The sequence below is a fragment of the Chiloscyllium punctatum genome, chromosome Y (assembly GCF_047496795.1).
Source record: "Chiloscyllium punctatum isolate Juve2018m chromosome Y, sChiPun1.3, whole genome shotgun sequence".
NCBI classification, from domain to species: Eukaryota; Metazoa; Chordata; class Chondrichthyes; order Orectolobiformes; family Hemiscylliidae; genus Chiloscyllium; species Chiloscyllium punctatum.
Window position 1 is genome coordinate 4,103,058 of NC_092792.1, and position 23,852 is coordinate 4,126,909.

A 23,852-nucleotide genomic window follows, 5' to 3' on the forward strand; every position below is an offset into this window, starting at 1 on the left:
GAATTTTTTCGGGTTAGTACAAATCAGTAACCAGCGACACTTAGTATTTTTTCGGGTTATTATAAATCAGTAACCACTGACTCTTAGAATTTTTTCGGGTTCGTGCAAATCTTTAAGCATTGACACTTAAACTTTTTTTTTGGGTTAGTCGAAATCAGTAACCAGCGGCACTTAGAATTTTTTCGGGTCTGTAGAAATCTGTAACCACTGACACTTAGAATTTTTTTCGTGTCAGTACAAATCAGTAACCAGTGACACTTAGAATTATTTCGGGTTAGTTTAAATCAGTAACCACTGACGCTTAGAATTTATTTGGGATAATACAAATCAGTAACCAGAGACACTTAGAATTTTTTGTGTCAGTACAAATCAGTAACCACTGACACTTAGAATTTTTTCGGTTTGGGAGAAATCAGCAAATAGCGCCACTTAGAATTTTTTCAGGTCAGTATAAATCAGTAACCACTGAGTCTTAGAAAATTTTCGACTCAGTACAAATCAGTAACCAGCGACGCTTAGAATTATTTCGGGTTAGTATAAATCAGTAACCACTGACAGTAAGAATTTTTTCCTGTGAGTACAAATCAGTAACCAGCGGAACTTAGAATTTTTTCGGGTCTGTAGAAAACTGTAACCACTGACAGTTAGAATTTTTTTCGGGTCAGAACAAATCAGTTACCACTCACTATTAGAATTTTTTCAGGTAAGGAGAAATCAGTAACCACTAATATATAGAATTTTTTCGGGTCTGTATAAATCAGTAAGCACTGACACTTAGAATTTTTTTTGGTTAGTACAAATCAGTAAGCATTGACACTTAAACTTTTTTTTGGGTCAGTCGAAATCAGTAACCAGCGACACTAGTATTTTTTCGGGTTGGTAAAAATCAGTAACCACTGACACTTATAATTTTAATTGGTTAGTAAAAATTAGTAACCACTGACACTTACATTTTTTTCGGCTCATTACACATCATTAACCAACTGCGCTTAGAATTATTTAGGGTTAGTACAAATCAGTAACCACCGACACTTAGTAATTTTTGGGGTCAGTACTAATCAGAAACCACTAATATTTAGAATTTTTTCGGGTTAGTACAAATCAGTAACCAGCGACACTTAAAATGTTTTTGTATCAGTAAAAATCAGTAACCACTGACACTTATAATTTTAATGGGTTAGTAAAAATCAGTAACCACTGACACTTAAATTTTGTTCCGGTCATTACACATCATTAACCACTTGCGCTTAGAATTATTTAGGGTTAGTACAAATCAGTAACCACTGACACTTAGAATTTTAATGGGTTAGTACAAATCAGTAACCAGCGACACTTCTAATTTTTTTGTATCAGTAAAAATCAGTAACCACTGACACTTATAATTTTAATGGGTTAGTACAAATCAGTAACCAGCGACACTTAGAATTTTTTCGGAAGACTACAAATCAGTAAAACCTGACACTTATAATTTTAATGGGTTAGTACAAATCAGTAACCAGCGACACTTAGAATTTTTTCGGAAGACTACAAATCAGTAAAACCTGACACTTATAATTTTAATTTGTTAGTAAAAATCAGTAAACAGCGACTCTTAGATTTTTTTTGGGTCAGTTCAAATCAGTCACCAGTGACATTAGAATTTTTTCGGGTTAGTACAAATCAGTAACCAGCGACACTTAAAATGTTTTTGTATCAGTAAAAATCAGTAACCACTGACACTTATAATTTTAATGGGTTAGTAAAAATCAGTAACCACTGACACTTAAATTTTGTTCGGGTCATTACACATCATTAACCACTTGCGCTTAGAATTATTTAGGGTTAGTACAAATCAGTAACCACTGACACTTAGAATTTTAATGGGTTAGTACAAATCAGTAACCAGCGACACTTAGAATTTTTTCGGAAGACTACAAATCAGTAAAACCTGACACTTATAATTTTAATGTGTTAGTAAAAATCAGTAAACAGCGACTCTTAGATTTTTTTTGGGTCAGTTCAAATCAGTCACCAGTGACATTAGAATTTTTTTGGGTTAGTATAAATCAGTAACCACTGACACTTAGAATTTTTTCGTGTTAGTGGAAATCAGTAAGCATTGACACTTAAACTTTTTTTGGGGTCAGTCGAAATCAGCAACCAGACGCACTTAGAATTTTTTCGGGTCTGTAGAAATCTGTAACCACTGACACTTAGAATTTTTTTCATGTCAGTACAAATCAGTAACCAGCGACGCTTAGAATTATTTCGGGTTAGTATAAATCAGTAACCGCTGACGCTTAGCATTTTTTCGTGTTAGTACAAATCAGTAACCAGCGGCACTTAGAATTTTTTCGGGTCTGTAGAAATCTGTAACCACTGACACTTAGAATTTTTTTCATGTCAGTACAAATCAGTAACCAGCGACGCTTATAATTATTTCGGGTTAGTATAAATCAGTAACCACTGACGCTTAGAATTTTTTCGGGTTACTACAAATCAGTAACCAGAGACACTTAGAATTTTTTTGTGTCAGTACAAATCAGTAACCACCGACACTTAGAATTTTTTCGGTTTAGGAGAAATCAGCAAATAGCGCCACTTAGAGATTTTACGGGTCAGTACAAATCAGTAACCAGCATCACTTAGAATTGTTTCGGGTTAGTAGAAATCAGTAAGCAGTGACATGAACAATTTTTTCGGGTCAGTATAAATCAGTATACACTGACACTTAGAATTTTTTCGGTTAGTACAAATCAGTAACCACTGATATATAGAATTTTTTCGGATTAGTACAAATCAGTAACCAGCGACACTTGCAATTTATATCCGGTCAGTATAAATACAATATCCACTGACACTTTGAAATTTATCGACTCAGTACAAATCAGTAACCAGCGACACTTAGAATTTTTTCGGGTTAGTATAAATCAGTAAGCATTGACACTTAAACTTTTTTTTGGGTCAGTCGAAATCAGTAACCAGCGGCACTTAGAATTTTTTCGGGTCTGTAGAAATCTGTAACCACTGACACTTAGAATTGTTTTCGTGTCAGTACAAACCAGTAACGAGCGATGCTTAGAATTATTTCGGGTTAGTATAAATCAGTAACCACTGACGCTTAGAATTTTTTCCTGTTAGTACAAATCAGTAACTTGCGGCAGTTAGAATTTTTTCGGGTCTGTAGAAATCTGTAACCACTGACAGTTAGAATTTTTTTCGGGTCAGGACAAATCAGTAACCACTGACTCTTAGAATTTTTTCGGGTAAGGAGAAATCAGTAACCACTGATATATAAAATTTTTTGCGGTTCAGTATAAATCAGTAAGCACTGACACTTAGAATTTTTTTCGGTTAGTACAAATCAGTAAGCATTGACACTTAAACTTTTTTTTGGGTCAGTCGAAATCAGTAACCAGCGGCAATTAGAATTTTTTCGGCTCTGTAGAAATCTGTAACCACTGACACATAGAATTTTTTTCGTGTCAGTACAAATCAGTAACGAGCGACGCTTAGAATTTTTTCGGGTTATTATAAATCAGTACCCACTGACACTTAGAACTTTTTCGGGTTCGTGCAAATCTTTAAGCATTGACACTTAAACTTTTTTTTGGGTCAGTCGAAATCAATAACCAGCGGCACTTAGAATTTTTTCAGATCTGTAGAAATCTGTAACCACTGACACTTAGAATTTTATTCGTGTCAGTATAAATCAGTAACCAGCGACGCTTAGAATTATTTCGGGTTAGTATAAATCAGTAACCACTGACGCTTAGAATTTTTTCGGGTTAGTACAAATCAGGAACCTGCAACACTTAGAATTTTTTCGGGTTAGTACAAATCAGTAAACAGTGGCACTTAGAATTTTTTCGGGTCTGTAGAAATCTGTAACCACTGACACTTAGAATTTTTTTCGTATCAGTACAAATCAGTAACCAGCGACACTTAGAAATATTTCGGGTTAGTGTAAATCAGTAACCACTGACGCTTAGAATTCTTTTGGGTTAGTACAAATCAGTAACCAGAGACACTTAGAATTTTTTCGGGTCTGTAGAAATCAGTAACCACTGACACTTAGAAATGTAATGGGTTAGTAAAAATCAGTAATCAGCGAGTTTTTTCAGGACAGTTCAAATCAGTAACCACTGACACTTATAATTTTAATGGGTAGTAAAAATCAGTAACCACTGACACTTAAATTTTGTTCGGGTCATTACACATCATTATCCACTTGCGCTTAGAATTATTTACGGTTAGTACAAATCAGTAAACACTGATACGTAGAATTTTTTCGGTTAGTACAACTGAGTAACCAGCGACACTTAGAATTTTTTCGGCTCAGAACAAATCAGTAACCACTGACTCTTTGAATTTTTTTGGTTTAGTAGAAATCAGCAAAAAGCGCCACTTAGAATATTTTCAGATCAGTATAAATCAGTAACCACTGACTCTTTGAAAATTTTCGACTCAGTACAAATCAGTAACCAGCATCACTTAGAATTTTTTCGGGACAGTACAAATCAGTAACCAGCATCACTTAGAATTGTTTCGGTTCAGTAGAAATCAGTAACCTGCGACATGTACAATTTATTCGGGTCAGTATACTTCAGTATCCACTGACACTTAGAATTTTTTCGGTTAGTACAAATCAGTAACCACTTATATATAGAATTTTTTCGGGTTAGTACAAATCAGTAACCAGCGACACTTGCAATTTATGTCGGGTCAGTATAAATACAGTATCCACTGACACTTTGAAATTTATCAACTCAGTACAAAGCAGTAACCAGCGACACTTAGAATTTTTTTGGGTTATTATAAATCAGTAACCACTGACTCGTAGAATTTTTTCGGGTTAGTGCAAATCAGTAAGCATTGACACTTAAACTTTTTTTGGGTCAGTCGATATCAGTAACCAGCGGCTCTTAGAATTTTTTCGGGTCTGTAGAAATCTGTAACCACTGACACTAGAATTTTTTTCGTGTCAGTATAAATCAGTAACCAGCGACGCCTAGAATTATTTTGGGTTAAAATAAATCAGTAACCACTGACGCTTAGAATTTTTTCGGGTTAGTACAAATCAGTAACCAGCGACACTTAGTATTTTTTCGGGTTATTATAAATCAGTAACCACTGACACTTAGAATTTTTTCGGGTTCGTGCAAATCTTTAAGCATTGACACTTAAACTTTTTTTTTGGGTTAGTCGAAATCAGTAACCAGCGGCACTTAGAATTTTTTCGGGTCTGTAGAAATCTGTAACCACTGACACTTAGAATTTTTTTCGTGTCAGTACAAATCAGTAACCAGTGACACTTAGAATTATTTCGGGTTAGTGTAAATCAGTAACCACTGACGCTTAGAATTTATTTGGGATAGTACAAATCAGTAACCAGAGACACTTAGAATTTTTTGTGTCAGTACAAATCAGTAACCACTGACACTTAGAATTTTTTCGGTTTGGGAGAAATCAGCAAATAGCGCCACTTAGAATTTTTTCAGGTCAGTATAAATCAGTAACCACTGAGTCTTAGAAAATTTTCGACTCAGTACAAATCAGTAACCAGCGACGCTTAGAATTATTTCGGGTTAGTATAAATCAGTAACCACTGACAGTAAGAATTTTTTACTGTGAGTACAAATCAGTAACCAGCGGAACTTAGAATTTTTTCGGGTCTGTAGAAAACTGTAACCACTGACAGTTAGAATTTTTTTCGGGTCAGAACAAATCAGTTACCACTCACTATTAGAATTTTTTCAGGTAAGGAGAAATCAGTAACCACTAATATATAGAATTTTTTCGGGTCTGTATAAATCAGTAAGCACTGACACTTAGAATTTTTTTTGGTTAGTACAAATCAGTAAGCATTGACACTTAAACTTTTTTTTGGGTCAGTCGAAATCAGTAACCAGCGACACTAGTATTTTTTCGGGTTGGTAAAAATCAGTAACCACTGACACTTATAATTTTAATTGGTTAGTAAAAATCAGTAACCACTGACACTTACATTTTTTTCGGCTCATTACACATCATTAACCACCTGCGCTTAGAATTATTTAGGGTTAGTACAAATCAGTAACCAGCGACACTTAAAATGTTTTTGTATCAGTAAAAATCAGTAACCACTGACACTTATAATTTTAATGGGTTAGTAAAAATCAGTAACCACTGACACTTAAATTTTGTTCGGGTCATTACACATCATTAACCACTTGCGCTTAGAATTATTTAGGGTTAGTACAAATCAGTAACCACTGACACTTAGAATTTTTTTCGGTTAGTACAAATCAGTAACCAGCGATACTTCTAATTTTTTTGTATCAGTAAAAATCAGTAACCACTGACACTTATAATTTTAATGGGTTAGTACAAATCAGTAACCAGCGACACTTAGAATTTTTTCGGAAGACTACAAATCAGTAAAACCTGACACTTATAATTTTAATGTGTTAGTAAAAATCAGTAAACAGCGACTCTTAGATTTTTTTTGGGTCAGTTCAAATCAGTCACCAGTGACATTAGAATTTTTTTGGGTTAGTATAAATCAGTAACCACTGACACTTAGAATTTTTTCGTGTTAGTGGAAATCAGTAAGCATTGACACTTAAACTTTTTTTGGGGTCAGTCGAAATCAGCAACCAGAGGCACTTAGAATTTTTTCGGGTCTGTAGAAATCTGTAACCACTGACACTTAGAATTTTTTTCATGTCAGTACAAATCAGTAACCAGCGACGCTTAGAATTCTTTTGGGTTAGTACAAATCAGTAACCGCTGACGCTTAGCATTTTTTCGTGTTAGTACAAATCAGTAACCAGCGGCACTTAGAATTTTTTCGGGTCTGTAGAAATCTGTAACCACTGACACTTAGAATTTTTTTCATGTCAGTACAAATCAGTAACCAGCGACGCTTAGAATTATTTCGGGTTAGTATAAATCAGTAACCACTGACGCTTAGAATTTTTTCGGGTTACTACAAATCAGTAACCAGAGACACTTAGAATTTTTTTGTGTCAGTACAAATCAGTAACCACCGACACTTAGAATTTTTTCGGTTTAGGAGAAATCAGCAAATAGCGCCACTTAGAGATTTTTCGAGTCAGTACAAATCAGTAACCAGCATCACTTAGAATTGTTTCAGGTCAGTAGAAATCAGTAAGCAGTGACATGAACAATTTTTTCGGGTCAGTATAAATCAGTATACACTGACACTTAGAATTTTTTCGGTTAGTACAAATCAGTAACCACTGATATATAGAATTTTTTCGGATTAGTACAAATCAGTAACCAGCGACACTTGCAATTTATATCCGGTCAGTATAAATACAATATCCACTGACACTTTGAAATTTATCGACTCAGTACAAATCAGTAACCAGCGACACTTAGAATTTTTTTGGGTTAGTATAAATCAGTAAGCATTGACACTTAAACTTTTTTTTGGGTCAGTCGAAATCAGTAACCAGCGGCACTTAGAATTTTTTCGGGTCTGTAGAAATCTGTAACCACTGACACTTAGAATTGTTTTCGTGTCAGTACAAACCAGTAACGAGCGATGCTTAGAATTATTTCGGGTTAGTATAAATCAGTAACCACTGACGCTTAGAATTTTTTCCTGTTAGTACAAATCAGTAACTTGCGGCAGTTAGAATTTTTTCGGGTCTGTAGAAATCTGTAACCACTGACAGTTAGAATTTTTTTCGGGTCAGGACAAATCAGTAACCACTGACTCTTAGAATTTTTTCGGGTAAGGAGAAATCAGTAACCACTGATATATAAAATTTTTTGCGGTTCAGTATAAATCAGTAAGCACTGACACTTAGAATTTTTTTCGGTTAGTACAAATCAGTAAGCATTGACACTTAAACTTTTTTTTGGGTCAGTCGAAATCAGTAACCAGCGGCAATTAGAATTTTTTCGGCTCTGTAGAAATCTGTAACCACTGACACATAGAATTTTTTTCGTGTCAGTACAAATCAGTAACGAGCGACGCTTAGAATTTTTTCGGGTTATTATAAATCAGTACCCACTGACACTTAGAACTTTTTCGGGTTCGTGCAAATCTTTAAGCATTGACACTTAAACTTTTTTTTGGGTCAGTCGAAATCAATAACCAGCGGCACTTAGAATTTTTTCAGATCTGTAGAAATCTGTAACCACTGACACTTAGAATTTTATTCGTGTCAGTATAAATCAGTAACCAGCGACGCTTAGAATTATTTCGGGTTAGTATAAATCAGTAACCACTGACGCTTAGAATTTTTTCGGGTTAGTACAAATCAGGAACCTGCAACACTTAGAATTTTTTCGGGTTAGTACAAATCAGTAAACAGCGGCACTTAGAATTTTTTCGGGTCTGTAGAAATCTGTAACCACTGACACTTAGAATTTTTTTCGTATCAGTACAAATCAGTAACCAGCGACACTTAGAAATATTTCGGGTTAGTGTAAATCAGTAACCACTGACGCTTAGAATTCTTTTGGGTTAGTACAAATCAGTAACCAGAGACACTTAGAATTTTTTCGGGTCTGTAGAAATCAGTAACCACTGACACTTAGAAATGTAATGGGTTAGTAAAAATCAGTAATCAGCGAGTTTTTTCAGGACAGTTCAAATCAGTAACCACTGACACTTATAATTTTAATGGGTAGTAAAAATCAGTAACCACTGACACTTAAATTTTGTTCGGGTCATTACACATCATTATCCACTTGCGCTTAGAATTATTTACGGTTAGTACAAATCAGTAAACACTGATACGTAGAATTTTTTCGGTTAGTACAACTGAGTAACCAGCGACACTTAGAATTTTTTCGGCTCAGAACAAATCAGTAACCACTGACTCTTTGAATTTTTTTGGTTTAGTAGAAATCAGCAAAAAGCGCCACTTAGAATATTTTCAGATCAGTATAAATCAGTAACCACTGACTCTTTGAAAATTTTCGACTCAGTACAAATCAGTAACCAGCATCACTTAGAATTTTTTCGGGACAGTACAAATCAGTAACCAGCATCACTTAGAATTGTTTCGGTTCAGTAGAAATCAGTAACCTGCGACATGTACAATTTATTCGGGTCAGTATACTTCAGTATCCACTGACACTTAGAATTTTTTCGGTTAGTACAAATCAGTAACCACTTATATATAGAATTTTTTCGGGTTAGTACAAATCAGTAACCAGCGACACTTGCAATTTATGTCGGGTCAGTATAAATACAGTATCCACTGACACTTTGAAATTTATCGACTCAGTACAAAGCAGTAACCAGCGACACTTAGAATTTTTTCGGGTTAGTATAAATCAGTAAGCATTGACACTTAAACTTTTTTTTGGGTCAGTCGAAATCAGTAACCAGCGGCACTTAGAAGTTTTTCGGGTCTGTAGAAATCTGTAACCACTGACACTTAGAATTTTTTTCGTATCAGTACAAATCAGTAACCAGCGACACTTAGAATTATTTCGGGTTAGTGTAAATCAGTAACCACTGACGCTTAGAATTCTTTTGGGTTAGTACAAATCAGTAACCAGAGACACTTAGAATTTTTTGTGTCAGTACAAATCAGTAAGCACCGACACTTAGAATTTTTTCGGTTTGGGAGAAATCAGCAAATAGCGCCACTTAGAATTTTTTCAGGTCAGTATAAATCAGTAACCACTGAGTCTTAGAAAATTTTCGATTCAGTACAAATCAGTAACCAGTGACACTTAGAAATTTTTCGACTCAGGACAAATCAGTAACCAGCCTCACTTAGAATTTTTTCAGGTCAGTACAAATCAGTAACCAGCATCACTTAGAATTGTTTCGGGTCAGTAGAAATCAGTAACCAGCGACATGTACAATTTTTTCAGGTCAGTATAAATCAGTATACACTGACACTTAGAATTTTTTCGGTTAGTACAAATCAGTAACCACTGATATATAGAAATTTTTCGGATTAGTACAAATCAGTAACCAGCGACACTTGCAATTTATATCCGGTCAGTATAAATACAGTATCCACTGACTCTTTGAAATTTATCGACTCAGTACAAATCAGTAACCAGCGACACTTAGAATTTTTTCGGGTTAGTATAAATCAGTAAGCATTGACACTTAAACTTTTTTTTGGATCTGTCGAAATCAGTAACCAGCGGCACTTAGAATTTTTTTGGGTCTGTAGATATCTGTAACCACTGACACTTAGAATTTTTTTCGTGTCAGTACAAATCAGTAACCAGCGACGCTTAGAATTATTTCGGGTTAGTATAAATCAGTAACCACTGACACTAAGAATTTTTTCCTGTTAGTACAAATCAGTAACCAGCGGCACTTAGAATTTTTTCGGGTCTGTAGAAATCTGTAACCACTGACAGTTAGAATTTTTTTCTGGTCAGAACAAATCAGTAACCACTGACTATTAGAATTTTTTCGGGTAAGGAGAAATCAGTAACCACTGATATATAGAATTTTTTCGGCTCAGTATAAATCAGTAAGCACTGACACTTAGAATTTTTTCGGGTTATTATAAATCAGTAACCACTGACACTTAGAATTTTTTCGGGTTCGTGCAAATCTTTAAGCATTGACACTTAAACTTTTTTTTGGGTTAGTACAAATCAGTAACCAGCGGCACTTAGAATTTTTTCGGGTCTGTAGAAATCTGTAACCACTGACACTTAGAATTTTTTTCGTGTCAGTACAAATCAGTAACCAGCGACACTTAGAATTATTTCGGGTTAGTGTAAATCAGTAACCACTGACGCTTAGAATTTATTTGGGATAGTACAAATCAGTAACCAGAGACACTTAGAATTTTTTGTGTCAGTACAAATCAGTAAGCACTGACACTTAGAATTTTTTCGGTTTTGGAGAAATCAGTAAATAGCGCAACTTAGAATTTTTTCAGGTCAGTATAAATCAGTAACCACTGAGTCTTAGAAAATTTTCGACTCAGTACAAATCAGTAACCAGTGACACTTAGAAATTTTTCGACTCAGGACAAATCAGTAACCAGCGTCACTTAGAATTTTTTCAGGTCAGTACAAATCAGTAACCAGCATCACTTAGAATTGTTTCGGGTCAGTAGAAATCAGTAACCAGCGACATGTACAATTTTTTCGGGTCAGTATAAATCAGTATACACTGACACTTAGAATTTTTTCGGATTAGTACAAATCAGTAACCAGCGACACTTGCAATTTATATCCGGTCAGTATAAATACAGTATCCACTGACTCTTTGAAATTTATCGACTCAGTACAAATCAGTAACCAGCGACACTTAGAATTTTTTCGGGTTAGTATAAATCAGTAAGCATTGACACTTAAACTTTTTTTTGGGTCTGTCGAAATCAGTAACCAGCGGCACTTAGAATTTTTTTGGGTCTGTAGATATCTGTAACCACTGACACTTAGAATTTTTTTCGTGTCAGTACAAATCAGTAACCAGCGACGCTTAGAATTATTTCGGGTTAGTATAAATCAGTAACCACTGACACTAAGAATTTTTTCCTGTTAGTACAAATCAGTAACCAGCGGCACTTAGAATTTTTTCGGGTCTGTAGAAATCTGTAACCACTGACAGTTAGAATTTTTTTCGGGTCAGAAAAAATCAGTAACCACTGACTATTAGAATTTTTTCGGGTAAGGAGAAATCAGTAACCACTGATATATAGAATTTTTTCGGATCTGTATAAATCAGTAAGCACTGACACTTAGAATTTTTTTTGGTTAGTACAAATCAGTAAGCATTGACACTTAAACTTTTTTTTGGGTCAGTCGAAATCAGTAACCAGCGACACTAGAATTTTTTCGGGTCAGTAAAAATCAGTAACCACTGACACTTATAATTTTAATTGGTTAGTAAAAATCAGTAACCACTGACACTTAAATTTTTTTCGGCTCATTACACATCATTAACCACCTGCGCTTAGAATTATTTAGGGTTAGTACAAATCAGTAACCACCGACACTTAGTAATTTTTGGGGTCAGTACTAATCAGAAACCACTAATATTTAGAATTTTTTTGGGTTAGTACAAATCAGTAACCAGCGACACTTAAAATGTTTTTGTATCAGTAAAAATCAGTAACCACTGACACTTATAATTTTAATGGGTTAGTAAAAATCAGTAACCACTGACACTTAAATTTTGTTCGGGTCATTACACATCATTAACCACTTGGACTTAGAATTATTTAGGGTTAGTACAAATCAGTAACCACTGACAATTAGAATTTTTTTCGGTTAGTACAAATCAGTAACCAGCGACACTTCTAATATTTTTGTATCAGTAAAAATCAGTAACCACTGACACTTATAATTTTAATGGGTTAGTAGAAATCAGTAACCAGCGACACTTAGAATTTTTTCGGTAGACTACAAATCAGTAAAACCTGACACTTATAATTTTAATGTGTTAGTAAAAATCAGTAAACAGCGACTCTTAGATTTTTTTTGGGTCAGTTCAAATCAGTCACCAGTGACATTAGAATTTTTTCGGGTTAGTATAAATCAGTAACCACTGACACTTAGAATTTTTTCGGGTTAGTGGAAATCAGTAAGCATTGACACTTAAACTTTTTTTGGGGTCAGTCGAAATCAGCAACCAGAGGCACTTAGAATTATTTCGGGTTAGTGGAAATCAGTAACCACTGACGCTTAGAATTTTTTTGGGTTAGTACAAATCAGTAACCAGAGACACTTAGAGTTTTTTTGTGTCAGTACAAATCAGTAACCACCGACACTTAGAATTTTTTCGGTTTGGGAGAAATCAGCAAATAGCGCCACTTAGAATTTTTTCAGGTCAGTATAAATCAGTAACCACTGAGTCTTAGAAAATTTTCGACTCAGTACAAATCAGTAACCAGTGACACTTAGAAATTTTTCGACTCAGGACAAATCAGTAACCAGCCTCACTTAGAATTTTTTCAGGTCAGTACAAATCAGTAACCAGCATCACTTAGAATTGTTTCGGGTCAGTAGAAATCAGTAACCAGCGACATGTACAATTTTTTCGGGTCAGTATAAATCAGTATACACTGACACTTAGAATTTTTTCGGTTAGTACAAATCAGTAACCACTGATATATAGAAATTTTTCGGATTAGTACAAATCAGTAACCAGCGACACTTGCAATTTATATCCGGTCAGTATAAATACAGTATCCACTGACTCTTTGAAATTTATCGACTCAGTACAAATCAGTAACCAGCGACACTTAGAATTTTTTCGGGTTAGTATAAATCAGTAAGCATTGACACTTAAACTTTTTTTTGGGTCAGTCGAAATCAGTAACCAGCGGCACTTAGAATTTTTTCGGGTCTGTAGAAATCTGTAACCACTGACACTTAGAATTGTTTTCGTGTCAGTACAAACCAGTAACGAGCGATGCTTAGAATTATTTCGGGTTAGTATAAATCAGTAACCACTGACGCTTAGAATTTTTTCCTGTTAGTACAAATCAGTAACTTGCGGCAGTTAGAATTTTTTCGGGTCTGTAGAAATCTGTAACCACTGACAGTTAGAATTTTTTTCGGGTCAGGACAAATCAGTAACCACTGACTCTTAGAATTTTTTCGGGTAAGGAGAAATCAGTAACCACTGATATATAAAATTTTTTGCGGTTCAGTATAAATCAGTAAGCACTGACACTTAGAATTTTTTTCGGTTAGTACAAATCAGTAAGCATTGACACTTAAACTTTTTTTTGGGTCAGTCGAAATCAGTAACCAGCGGCAATTAGAATTTTTTCGGCTCTGTAGAAATCTGTAACCACTGACACATAGAATTTTTTTCGTGTCAGTACAAATCAGTAACGAGCGACGCTTAGAATTTTTTCGGGTTATTATAAATCAGTACCCACTGACACTTAGAACTTTTTCGGGTTCGTGCAAATCTTTAAGCATTGACACTTAAACTTTTTTTTGGGTCAGTCGAAATCAATAACCAGCGGCACTTAGAATTTTTTCAGATCTGTAGAAATCTGTAACCACTGACACTTAGAATTTTATTCGTGTCAGTATAAATCAGTAACCAGCGACGCTTAGAATTATTTCGGGTTAGTATAAATCAGTAACCACTGACGCTTAGAATTTTTTCGGGTTAGTACAAATCAGGAACCTGCAACACTTAGAATTTTTTCGGGTTAGTACAAATCAGTAAACAGCGGCACTTAGAATTTTTTCGGGTCTGTAGAAATCTGTAACCACTGACACTTAGAATTTTTTTCGTATCAGTACAAATCAGTAACCAGCGACACTTAGAAATATTTCGGGTTAGTGTAAATCAGTAACCACTGACGCTTAGAATTCTTTTGGGTTAGTACAAATCAGTAACCAGAGACACTTAGAATTTTTTCGGGTCTGTAGAAATCAGTAACCACTGACACTTAGAAATGTAATGGGTTAGTAAAAATCAGTAATCAGCGAGTTTTTTCAGGACAGTTCAAATCAGTAACCACTGACACTTATAATTTTAATGGGTAGTAAAAATCAGTAACCACTGACACTTAAATTTTGTTCGGGTCATTACACATCATTATCCACTTGCGCTTAGAATTATTTACGGTTAGTACAAATCAGTAAACACTGATACGTAGAATTTTTTCGGTTAGTACAACTGAGTAACCAGCGACACTTAGAATTTTTTCGGCTCAGAACAAATCAGTAACCACTGACTCTTTGAATTTTTTTGGTTTAGTAGAAATCAGCAAAAAGCGCCACTTAGAATATTTTCAGATCAGTATAAATCAGTAACCACTGACTCTTTGAAAATTTTCGACTCAGTACAAATCAGTAACCAGCATCACTTAGAATTTTTTCGGGACAGTACAAATCAGTAACCAGCATCACTTAGAATTGTTTCGGTTCAGTAGAAATCAGTAACCTGCGACATGTACAATTTATTCGGGTCAGTATACTTCAGTATCCACTGACACTTAGAATTTTTTCGGTTAGTACAAATCAGTAACCACTTATATATAGAATTTTTTCGGGTTAGTACAAATCAGTAACCAGCGACACTTGCAATTTATGTCGGGTCAGTATAAATACAGTATCCACTGACACTTTGAAATTTATCGACTCAGTACAAAGCAGTAACCAGCGACACTTAGAATTTTTTCGGGTTAGTATAAATCAGTAAGCATTGACACTTAAACTTTTTTTTGGGTCAGTCGAAATCAGTAACCAGCGGCACTTAGAAGTTTTTCGGGTCTGTAGAAATCTGTAACCACTGACACTTAGAATTTTTTTCGTATCAGTACAAATCAGTAACCAGCGACACTTAGAATTATTTCGGGTTAGTGTAAATCAGTAACCACTGACGCTTAGAATTCTTTTGGGTTAGTACAAATCAGTAACCAGAGACACTTAGAATTTTTTGTGTCAGTACAAATCAGTAAGCACCGACACTTAGAATTTTTTCGGTTTGGGAGAAATCAGCAAATAGCGCCACTTAGAATTTTTTCAGGTCAGTATAAATCAGTAACCACTGAGTCTTAGAAAATTTTCGATTCAGTACAAATCAGTAACCAGTGACACTTAGAAATTTTTCGACTCAGGACAAATCAGTAACCAGCCTCACTTAGAATTTTTTCAGGTCAGTACAAATCAGTAACCAGCATCACTTAGAATTGTTTCGGGTCAGTAGAAATCAGTAACCAGCGACATGTACAATTTTTTCAGGTCAGTATAAATCAGTATACACTGACACTTAGAATTTTTTCGGTTAGTACAAATCAGTAACCACTGATATATAGAAATTTTTCGGATTAGTACAAATCAGTAACCAGCGACACTTGCAATTTATATCCGGTCAGTATAAATACAGTATCCACTGACTCTTTGAAATTTATCGACTCAGTACAAATCAGTAACCAGCGACACTTAGAATTTTTTCGGGTTAGTATAAATCAGTAAGCATTGACACTTAAACTTTTTTTTGGATCTGTCGAAATCAGTAACCAGCGGCACTTAGAATTTTTTTGGGTCTGTAGATATCTGTAACCACTGACACTTAGAATTTTTTTCGTGTCAGTACAAATCAGTAACCAGCGACGCTTAGAATTATTTCGGGTTAGTATAAATCAGTAACCACTGACACTAAGAATTTTTTCCTGTTAGTACAAATCAGTAACCAGCGGCACTTAGAATTTTTTCGGGTCTGTAGAAATCTGTAACCACTGACAGTTAGAATTTTTTTCGGGTCAGAACAAATCAGTAACCACTGACTATTAGAATTTTTTCGGGTAAGGAGAAATCAGTAACCACTGATATATAGAATTTTTTCGGCTCAGTATAAATCAGTAAGCACTGTCACTTAGAATTTTTTCGGGTTATTATAAATCAGTAACCACTGACACTTAGAATTTTTTCGGGTTCGTGCAAATCTTTAAGCATTGACACTTAAACTTTTTTTTGGGTTAGTACAAATCAGTAACCAGCGGCACTTAGAATTTTTTCGGGTCTGTAGAAATCTGTAACCACTGACACTTAGAATTTTTTTCGTGTCAGTACAAATCAGTAACCAGCGACACTTAGAATTATTTCGGGTTAGTGTAAATCAGTAACCACTGACGCTTAGAATTTATTTGGGATAGTACAAATCAGTAACCAGAGACACTTAGAATTTTTTGTGTCAGTACAAATCAGTAAGCACTGACACTTAGAATTTTTTCGGTTTTGGAGAAATCAGTAAATAGCGCAACTTAGAATTTTTTCAGGTCAGTATAAATCAGTAACCACTGAGTCTTAGAAAATTTTCGACTCAGTACAAATCAGTAACCAGTGACACTTAGAAATTTTTCGACTCAGGACAAATCAGTAACCAGCGTCACTTAGAATTTTTTCAGGTCAGTACAAATCAGTAACCAGCATCACTTAGAATTGTTTCGGGTCAGTAGAAATCAGTAACCAGCGACATGTACAATTTTTTCGGGTCAGTATAAATCAGTATACACTGACACTTAGAATTTTTTCGGATTAGTACAAATCAGTAACCAGCGACACTTGCAATTTATATCCGGTCAGTATAAATACAGTATCCACTGACTCTTTGAAATTTATCGACTCAGTACAAATCAGTAACCAGCGACACTTAGAATTTTTTCGGGTTAGTATAAATCAGTAAGCATTGACACTTAAACTTTTTTTTGGGTCTGTCGAAATCAGTAACCAGCGGCACTTAGAATTTTTTTGGGTCTGTAGATATCTGTAACCACTGACACTTAGAATTTTTTTCGTGTCAGTACAAATCAGTAACCAGCGACGCTTAGAATTATTTCGGGTTAGTATAAATCAGTAACCACTGACACTAAGAATTTTTTCCTGTTTGTACAAATCAGTAACCAGCGGCACTTAGAATTTTTTCGGGTCTGTAGAAATCTGTAACCACTGACAGTTAGAATTTTTTTCGGGTCAGAAAAAATCAGTAACCACTGACTATTAGAATTTTTTCGGGTAAGGAGAAATCAGTAACCACTGATATATAGAATTTTTTCGGATCTGTATAAATCAGTAAGCACTGACACTTAGAATTTTTTTTGGTTAGTACAAATCAGTAAGCATTGACACTTAAACTTTTTTTTGGGTCAGTCGAAATCAGTAACCAGCGACACTAGAATTTTTTCGGGTCAGTAAAAATCAGTAACCACTGACACTTATAATTTTAATTGGTTAGTAAAAATCAGTAACCACTGACACTTAAATTTTTTTCGGCTCATTACACATCATTAACCACCTGCGCTTAGAATTATTTAGGGTTAGTACAAATCAGTAACCACCGACACTTAGTAATTTTTGGGGTCAGTACTAATCAGAAACCACTAATATTTAGAATTTTTTTGGGTTAGTACAAATCAGTAACCAGCGACACTTAAAATGTTTTTGTATCAGTAAAAATCAGTAACCACTGACACTTATAATTTTAATGGGTTAGTAAAAATCAGTAACCACTGACACTTAAATTTTGTTCGGGTCATTACACATCATTAACCACTTGGACTTAGAATTATTTAGGGTTAGTACAAATCAGTAACCACTGACACTTAGAATTTTTTTCGGTTAGTACAAATCAGTAACCAGCGACACTTCTAATATTTTTGTATCAGTAAAAATCAGTAACCACTGACACTTATAATTTTAATGGGTTAGTAGAAATCAGTAACCAGCGACACTTAGAATTTTTTCGGTAGACTACAAATCAGTAAAACCTGACACTTATAATTTTAATGTGTTAGTAAAAATCAGTAAACAGCGACTCTTAGATTTTTTTTGGGTCAGTTCAAATCAGTCACCAGTGACATTAGAATTTTTTCGGGTTAGTATAAATCAGTAACCACTGACACTTAGAATTTTTTCGGGTTAGTGGAAATCAGTAAGCATTGACACTTAAACTTTTTTTGGGGTCAGTCGAAATCAGCAACCAGAGGCACTTAGAATTATTTCGGGTTAGTGGAAATCAGTAACCACTGACGCTTAGAATTTTTTTGGGTTAGTACAAATCAGTAACCAGAGACACTTAGAGTTTTTTTGTGTCAGTACAAATCAGTAACCACCGACACTTAGAATTTTTTCGGTTTGGGAGAAATCAGCAAATAGCGCCACTTAGAATTTTTTCAGGTCAGTATAAATCAGTAACCACTGAGTCTTAGAAAATTTTCGACTCAGTACAAATCAGTAACCAGTGACACTTAGAAATTTTTCGACTCAGGACAAATCAGTAACCAGCCTCACTTAGAATTTTTTCAGGTCAGTACAAATCAGTAACCAGCATCACTTAGAATTGTTTCGGGTCAGTAGAAATCAGTAACCAGCGACATGTACAATTTTTTCGGGTCAGTATAAATCAGTATACACTGACACTTAGAATTTTTTCGGTTAGTACAAATCAGTAACCACTGATATATAGAAATTTTTCGGATTAGTACAAATCAGTAACCAGCGACACTTGCAATTTATATCCGGTCAGTATAAATACAGTATCCACTGACTCTTTGAAATTTATCGACTCAGTACAAATCAGTAACCAGCGACACTTAGAATTTTTTCGGGTTAGTATAAATCAGTAAGCATTGACACTTAAACTTTTTTTTGGGTCTGTCGAAATCAGTAACCAGCGGCACTTAGAATTTTTTTGGGTCTGTAGATATCTGTAACCACTGACACTTAGAATTTTTTTCGTGTCAGTACAAATCAGTAACCAGCGACGCTTAGAATTATTTCGGGTTTTTATAAATCAGTAACCACTGACACTAAGAATTTTTTCCTGTTTGTACAAATCAGTAACCAGCGGCACTTAGAATTTTTTCGGGTCTGTAGAAATCTGTAACCACTGACAGTTAGAATTTTTTTCGGGTCAGAAAAAATCAGTAACCACTGACTATTAGAATTTTTTCGGGTAAGGAGAAATCAGTAACCACTGATATATAGAATTTTTTCGGATCTGTATAAATCAGTAAGCACTGACACTTAGAATTTTTTTTGGTTAGTACAAATCAGTAAGCATTGACACTTAAACTTTTTTTTGGGTCAGTCGAAATCAGTAACCAGCGACACTAGAATTTTTTCGGGTCAGTAAAAATCAGTAACCACTGACACTTATAATTTTAATTGGTTAGTAAAAATCAGTAACCACTGACACTTAAATTTTTTTCGGCTCATTACACATCATTAACCACCTGCGCTTAGAATTATTTAGGGTTAGTACAAATCAGTAACCACCGACACTTAGTAATTTTTGGGGTCAGTACTAATCAGAAACCACTAATATTTAGAATTTTTTTGGGTTAGTACAAATCAGTAACCAGCGACACTTAAAATGTTTTTGTATCAGTAAAAATCAGTAACCACTGACACTTATAATTTTAATGGGTTAGTAAAAATCAGTAACCACTGACACTTAAATTTTGTTCGGGTCATTACACATCATTAACCACTTGGACTTAGAATTATTTAGGGTTAGTACAAATCAGTAACCACTGACACTTAGAATTTTTTTCGGTTATTACAAATCAGTAACCAGCGACACTTCTAATATTTTTGTATCAGTAAAAATCAGTAACCACTGACACTTATAATTTTAATGGGTTAGTAGAAATCAGTAACCAGCGACACTTAGAATTTTTTCGGTAGACTACAAATCAGTAAAACCTGACACTTATAATTTTAATGTGTTAGTAAAAATCAGTAAACAGCGACTCTTAGATTTTTTTTGGGTCAGTTCAAATCAGTCACCAGTGACATTAGAATTTTTTCGGGTTAGTATAAATCAGTAACCACTGACACTTAGAATTTTTTCGGGTTAGTGGAAATCAGTAAGCATTGACACTTAAACTTTTTTTGGGGTCAGTCGAAATCAGCAACCAGAGGCACTTAGAATTATTTCGGGTTAGTGGAAATCAGTAACCACTGACGCTTAGAATTTTTTTGGGTTAGTACAAATCAGTAACCAGAGACACTTAGAGTTTTTTTGTGTCAGTACAAATCAGTAACCACCGACACTTAGAATTTTTTCGGTTTGGGAGAAATCAGCAAATAGCTCCACTTAGAATTTTTTCAGGTCAGTATAAATCAGTAACCACTGAGTCTTAGAAAATTTTCGACTCAGTACAAATCAGTAACCAGTGACACTTAGAAATTTTTCGACTCAGGACAAATCAGTAACCAGCCTCACTTAGAATTTTTTCGGGTCTGTACAAATCAGTAACCAGCATCACTTAGAATTGTTTCGGGTCAGTAGAAATCAGTAACCAGCGACATGTACAATTTTTTCGGGTCAGTATAAATCAGTATACACTGACACTTAGAATTTTTTCGGTTAGTACAAATCAGTAACCACTGATATATAGAATTTTTTCGGATTAGTACAAATCAGTAACCAGCGACACTTGCAATTTATATCCAGTCAGTATAAATACAGTATCCACTGACACTTTGAAATTTATCGACTCAGTACAAATCAGTAACCAGCAACACTTAGAATTTTTTCGGGTTAGTATAAATCAGTAAGCATTGACACTTAAACTTTTTTTTGGGTCAGTCGAAATCAGTAACCAGCGGCACTTAGAAGTTTTTCGGGTCTGTAGAAATCTGTAACCACTGACACTTAGAATTTTTTTCGTGTCAGTACAAATCAGTAATGAGCGACGCTTAGAATTATTTCGGGTTAGTATAAATCAGTAACCACTGACGCTAAGAATTTTTTCGTGTTAGTACAAATCAGTAACCAGCGGCACTTAGAATTTTTTCGGGTCTGTAGAAATCTGTAACCACTGACAGTTAGAATTTTTTTCGGGTTATTGCAAATCAGTAAGCATTGACACTTAAACTTTTTTTTGGGTCAGTCGAAATCAGTAACCAGCGGCAATTAGAATTTTTTCGGCTCTGTAGAAATCTGTAACCACTGACACATAGAATTTTTTTCGTGTCAGTACAAATCAGTAACGAGCGACGCTTAGAATTTTTTCGGGCTATTATAAATCAGTACCCACTGACACTTAGAACTTTTTCGGGTTCGTGCAAATCTTTAAGCATTGACACTTAAAATTTTTTTTGGGTCAGTCGTAATCAATAACCAGCGGCACTTAGAATTTTTTCAGATCTGTAGAAATCTGTAACCACTGACACTTAGAATTTTATTCGTGTCAGTATAAATCAGTAACCAGCGACGCTTAGAATTATTTCGGGTTAGTATAAATCAGTAACCACTGACGCTTAGAATTTTTTCGGGTTAGTAGAAATCAGGAACCTGCAACACTTAGAATTTTTTCGGGTTAATACAAATCAGTAACCAGCGGCACTTAGAATTTTTTCGGGTCTGTAGAAATCTGTAACCACTGACACTTAGAATTTTTTTCGTGTCAGTACAAATCAGTAACCAGCGACACTTAGAATTATTTCGGGTTAGTGTAAATCAGTAACCACTGACGCTTAGAATTCTTTTGGGTTAGTACAAATCAGTAACCAGAGACACTTAGAATTTTTTCGGGTCTGTAGAAATCTGTAACCACTGACACTTAGAAATGTAATGGGTTTGTAAAAATCAGTAATCAGCGAGTTTTTTCAGGACAGTTCAAATCAGTAACCACTGACACTTATAATTTTAATGGGTAGTAAAAATCAGTAACCACTGACACTTAAATTTTGTTCGGGTCATTACACATCATTATCCACTTGCGCTTAGAATTATTTTCGGTTAGTACAAATGAGTAACCAGCGACACTTAGAATTTTTTCTGCTCAGAACAAATCAGTAACCACTGACTCTTTGAATTTTTTTGGTTTAGTAGAAATCAGCAAAAAGCGCCACTTAGAATATTTTCAGATCAGTATAAATCAGTAACCACTGACTCTTTGAAAATTTTCGACTCAGTACAAATCAGTAACCAGCATCACTTAGAATTTTTTCGGGACAGTACAAATCAGTAACCAGCGTCACTTAGAATTGTTTCGGTTCAGTAGAAATCAGTAACCTGCGACATGTACAATGTATTCGGGTCAGTATACTTCAGTATCCACTGACACTTAGAATTTTTTCGGTTAGTACAAATCAGTAACCACTTATATATAGAATTTTTTCGGGTTAGTACAAATCAGTAACCAGCGACACTTGCAATTTATGTCGGGTCAGTATAAATACAGTATCCACTGACACTTTGAAATTTATCGACTCAGTACAAAGCAGTAACCAGCGACACTTAGAATTTTTTCGGGTTATTATAAAAAAATAAGCACTGCCACGTAGAATTTTTTCGGGTTAGTGCAAATCAGTAAGCATTGACACTTAAACTTTTTTTGGGTCAGTCGATATCAGTAACCAGCGGCACTTAGAATTTTTTCGGGTCTGTAGAAATCTGTACCCCCTGACACTAGAATTTTTTTCGTATCAGTATAAATCAGTAACCAGCGACGCTTAGAATTATTTTGGGTTAAAATAAATCAGTAACCACTGACGCTTAGAATTTTTTCGGGTTAGTACAAATCAGTAACCAGCGACACTTAGAATTTTTTCGGGTTCGTGCAAATCTTTAAGCATTGACACTTAAACTTTTTTTTGGGTTAGTACAAATCAGTAACCAGCGGCACTTAGAATTTTTTCGGGTCTGTAGAAATCTGTAACCACTGACACTTAGAATTATTTCGGGTTAGTGTAAATCAGTAACCACTGACGCTTGGAATTCTTTTCGGTTAGTACAAATCAGTAACCAGCGACATGTACAATTTTTTCGGGTCAGTATAAATCAGTATACACTGACACTTAGAATTTTTTCGGTTAGTACAAATCAGTAACCACTGATATATAGAATTTTTTCGGAATAGTACAAATCAGTAACCAGCGACACTTGCAATTTATATCCGGTCAGTATAAATACAGTATCCACTGACACTTTGAAATTTATCGACTCAGTACAAATCAGTAACCAGCGACACTTAGAATTTTTTCGGGTTAGTATAAATCAGTAAGCATTGACACTTAAACTTTTTTTTGGGTCAGTCGAAATCAGTAACCAGCGGCACTTAGAAGTTTTTCGGGTCTGTAGAAATCTGTAACCACTGACACTTAGAATTTTTTTCGTGTCAGTACAAATCAGTAATGAGCGACGCTTAGAATTATTTCGGGTTAGTATAAATCAGTAACCACTGACGCTAAGAATTTTTTCGTGTTAGTACAAATCAGTAACCAGCGGCACTTAGAATTTTTTCAGGTCTGTAGAAATCTGTAACCACTGACAGTTAGAATTTTTTTCGGGTTATTGCAAATCAGTAAGCATTGACACTTAAACTTTTTTTTGGGTCAGTCGAAATCAGTAACCAGCGGCAATTAGAATTTTTTCGGCTCTGTAGAAATCTGTAACCACTGACACATAGAATTTTTTTCGTGTCAGTACAAATCAG